Raw genomic sequence first — 4,518 nt, 5'->3', positions numbered from 1 at the left:
GGCTCCCTGCTATCCAAAGCAAAGCAAGGGTAGCTTTTGCTCACATCACATAAGAGGCCACCAGGTGTCAGTGCCAGCTAGGAAAATAGAAAGCACCTTCAGAGGCCTTTGAAACAGTTTCTGTAAACTCTCATGAGATTATATAGTATACGTTTGTGATTCCAAATATAAAGAGAACTTCAGATGTAGGAATTCACACGCACCTCAAAGTTTGTTAATAAACATGATAGATAAGCTTCCATCTTGTTCATGAACTAGGGGAACACACATCAGGAATCAGAAGCAAAGGTTTGTGGTAGACAGTAAATAATTTTAACAAACTTAACTGTCAAGAACAATCCTAAGGGAAAGCCGGGCAGTGGTAGCACGCACCTTTAATCCCAGAGCTTGGGAGGCAGAGGCAGGTGGATTTCTGAGTTCAAGGCCAGCCTCGTTTACAGAGTGAGTTCCAGGACAGCCAGGACAACACAGAGAAACCCTGTCTTGAAAAAACAAAAAGAAGAAGAAGAAGAAGAAGAAGAAGAAGAAGAAGAAGAAGAAGAAGAAGAAGAAGAAGAAGAAGAAGAAGAAGAAGAAGAAGAAGAGGAAGAAGAAGAATCCTGTTCAAGCTCAGCATATGCATGATGTGTAGAAAAGGCTGTCTGGATCTATGGACATTGTTTAGTTCCGAAGGATGTTAAGGCTTCCTCATAAGCACCCTGCTAGTGACCTTGTTTCAGGGATTATGTATGTTTGCTAGATTTTGGTTTGCCTGATAAATGAAATAGAGTCAGTATGTTTAGAAAGTAGACACCGGAGTTAGGAAGTATGGGATGTGGAACAGTCAGAGGGTGGACTGGGAAGGCGATAAAGGCTGAACTGTAAAAAAATAAATGAAAATTCAAAATTTAAAAAATAATAAAAAATAATAATAAAAAAAAAGAAAGCAGAAAGCATCACTGAGAGTGGCCATGGGCTAGAGAGCTGGGAAGGAGATAGCGGTTCACAAGTCGAGTGCCTAGGGAGTTCTGACTCCTTATAGACTTCTCTATCACTTACAAAGGCTGTGTTAAGCCTAGTCTCGGTGGGAAAGGGTTCCTATCCTGCCGTCTGGCTTCTGTCCTACTTTGTTTACTCATTTGTCTGTCTTCTCTTGTTTTAGGGACAGAGTCTCACCATTTAGCCCTGGCTAGCCTGGAATACAATATTTACACCAGGCTGGCCTCCACTGCAGCCACATTCTCCACTTGTATGCTTATCCTTTTTTTTTCTTTATCTTTATGTTGATTCTTTGTGAATTTCACACCATGCACCCCATTCCAACTCATTTCCCACTCTCCTTGTACTCATCCTCCACTCTTGCAACCTCCCCCAAGAGATAAACAACAAAATCTCACTGTGGAAACTGTAGTGTATCACAGTGTATCCCACAGTATACCCTTTGTCTGCAGTTCTTTCCTTGCAAATGTTCATTGCAATGGCTCGTTGGTCTGCTACAAGGCCTCTGACTTCTGCTACTCTATCAATTCTGGAACCTCAATAGGATTCCTCTCAGATATCCCGCTGTTTTCCTGTGTCATAAAAATCCTGTAGTTTTGGATCTGTAAGACCAGCCCTTCATGCATCCCAGGAGTTCATCAGTGTGGTAGATGTTGGAGAGGGCCAATTCCGTAGCCCTGTATCTGGGTCTGAGAGATATCTGAGTTGGCCAGCCTGCAGGCTCTTCTGTTCTTGTCCCTCCTTGACGGCTCATCCACACCCCTGCAAACAGGGCCAGCTCTACCCTACTGCCAAGGTGAGGTGCAGGGCCCACTCTCCTAAGTGTTTCAACTGGTAAGGAACACGGTGGGTTCTCCCACTCTCATGACCTAAGGGCCAGCTCTTCCATCTGCCATATATGGTGAGGGACAAGGAAGAAGAGGACATCTCTCCCTCACCAGTGCCACTGAACAGAAGAGGAGAAGCAGAGCTGGCTCTCCCAAACCTATGTCCTCAGGGTCAACTCAGCCACAATGCCAGCAATGTTCTTGCAGATGGTGGATGGGGAGTGCTGCAGCTGGCTAGGGCTGGGGCCAGTTCTTCACAGCCCTCAGACATCAACATGTCCCCAGGTGGCAGTCCAGACCACAGAAGTCTGTCTGGATTTTAGTAGTAAAAGACCCCTGCTGCTGCAGGGCTATAGACCAGACATGGCCTCTGGTGGCAGCACAGACCGGGATCCCACCACTGTCCAAGGTGAGATCGTTGCTACACACATCAGGCTGCTCCTCACTATCCTTCCATTCCCAACTCCACCTCTTCTCATTGTGCTCACATTCTTATTTCTCTCTCCATTTCTCCACTGCTTACTTATTCCTCTTAGTAGAGGCAGGCGGTCTCTGAGTACCTGGGAATCATCTCAGGAGTGTTCTCAGGAGTGCTAAACCCAGCTCGTGAATTATAGCGCTAGATGGGTGATCTCAGGCATGGTCTGTCCCCTAGGCCTGTGTGGACTTGGACTGGTGGTCATCTCAGGTTAGCTCTCTTTCCTGGCTCCATGGCACTGGTCTGGTTGTCTTGTCCTCACTCCTTGCCCCAAGGCCCACTGAGAAGCCCTATGTGAGGGTCATTTGTCTCAGGCTCACTCCTACCTGGAGTTCTTCTAGTCTCTGGCTTGCTCCCCACCCTGGGAGCCAGTCAGGTGGTAGGTGCCAGGTAGTCATCTAAAGCTCACTTCTTGTCAGGGAATGTTAGGTTACTAATCACTCAGATGCCCAGCCTGTCTCCTCTCTGCCACCTACTGACAAACATGTGACATGGGGGCAGGGCCCTATGGTCATTTTAATGCCTCTTTTCTCAGCCCTATACAACATCAACATCCCCCTCCCCTAGAGCTATGGCCTCAGAAAACTTTTTCAGGGAACTAAAAGATGCTTCCAATTCTTAATAAAAAGTGGAGAACTGTTCAAGTTTATTTGGTAGAGTTGCTTCTACCACAAAGAATCAGATAAAACAAACCATGCCCCATTTCCACATGGAACCTGAATTGCTCTGGATTGACAGGCATTGTGCAAGAGGCAGTTTCCTGTGTTTCTATTTTAAAGAGTGCTGGGATCTTGTGGAAACCTCACCTGTGCTTTCCTTATTTTCATAACGAGCCTTCCTATCACTCACTAAAAAGTAAAAAAAAAAAAAAAAAGGTCTTCAGGAAATCAAGCTCCTGTTACTACATCTGCTCACAGGTATACAGGCTCTTTTGTGTTAAGAGTCATCTTATGTGGTGAAATATGCATTGTATAAGTGAGGAAGAAGAAGCCCATGGCTCAGTGCCTAAACCTGTTAGCCTCTACTTTCCTCCCATAAAAGTTTCTAAGTAGATCCAAGAACAGATGTAAATAAACAGATGCATGCTACTAAAAAGGAACAGTTCCCAGGAACAGCCACTACACAGCGGCAAAACTTTCAATGGAGTCAACTTTTGGTCCAGTTTTGTCAAAGGAGATGAAAACTGCTGCAGGGTTACAGAACTGTAAACAAAACATAAAATTATTAGTTGTTTTTCCTCTCTTTTGGCAGGAGTGGAGTAGGTTAAAGGCAAAGTTATACTTAGCACTGATTTATGAAGTTAAATTCGTATCTTTCAATATCATTATAAGGAAACAAGGTAGAAAAAGTAAAGGCTCTAGAGATGTATGGAGGAATCAGCTTACTTAGCTGGCTTTGGACCTGGAGCAGAGAAACCAGGTAGCAAATGTAGTTTCATGGTATAGACTAAGGTTTAAACAGGGGTTGGCTATGATTATTTAGGTCTCACCATCACCCAGAACAGAATCAGATGAGGAAAGCATCCACAGGTTATAGGAATTTTTCCAAGCATGTCAGTCTGAGTCTGGGAGTGAGAAAACAACGAGAATCTACGAAGCCTCTGCTGAAAAGCCAGTTGTAGCCTTGGGCAGCTCATCTGCCATTAGCATCTTATAGCCCATTTCTTGTCTAACAGGAAGCATTTAATAGTACCTGGGAGAGAAGGCTGTGTCCAGAAGGTCAATTTTGTTTGAGAATATCAGCTTTTAACCTCAACTCACCCACATCCAGTTTGCTTTGTGTACAGCAATGAGACTTTTGTGTCTAGGAGACAACATCACTACCATCCCCCAGCGGAACCCCCATTGTCCCTAGACAAAGGGCAGGTATCTCTAACAAGCAATTGTCTGGGTAGAGAGAAGCAATGCTGGGAGAAGAAGGAAGAGGTACTAAAATGTTTATTATGCCCATCAATTGTCAAGTACCATAGAACAACCACATGTTGCCCGAGGGCAGGCACAAACAATGAAGGTTGCCACCCGGTTAAGATAAGACATTAGGTTTTTTCCCGAACCAAGGGCAGAGTGGCTCAGCTGTACTGGTTTCATTTCTGATCAAATTCAAATCAAAGGGTTGAGAGGGCAAAGAGAATCACGAATATATTCTGATGTAAGTCTAGAAGAGAATCACACAGGCAAGATGTATATGTGTATTCTAATCTCCTGGAAGGTTTTCACTCACATTTTATACCTCTTG

At 44.5% G+C, this 4,518-nt stretch overlaps 1 pseudogene; it reads right to left on the bottom strand.

Moving 5' to 3' along the window:
- Positions 1 to 2,704: 2,704 nt before the first annotated feature.
- LOC116082935 lies at positions 2,705 to 2,785 on the bottom strand (annotated as a pseudogene).
- Between the last annotated feature and the right edge of the window lie 1,733 nt (positions 2,786 to 4,518).

Source organism: Mastomys coucha, unplaced genomic scaffold, assembly GCF_008632895.1.
Source record: "Mastomys coucha isolate ucsf_1 unplaced genomic scaffold, UCSF_Mcou_1 pScaffold7, whole genome shotgun sequence".
Lineage (NCBI taxonomy): Eukaryota > Metazoa > Chordata > Mammalia > Rodentia > Muridae > Mastomys > Mastomys coucha.
Note: the sequence above shows the minus strand (reverse complement) of the source record. Positions and strands in the feature narration are given on the sequence as shown.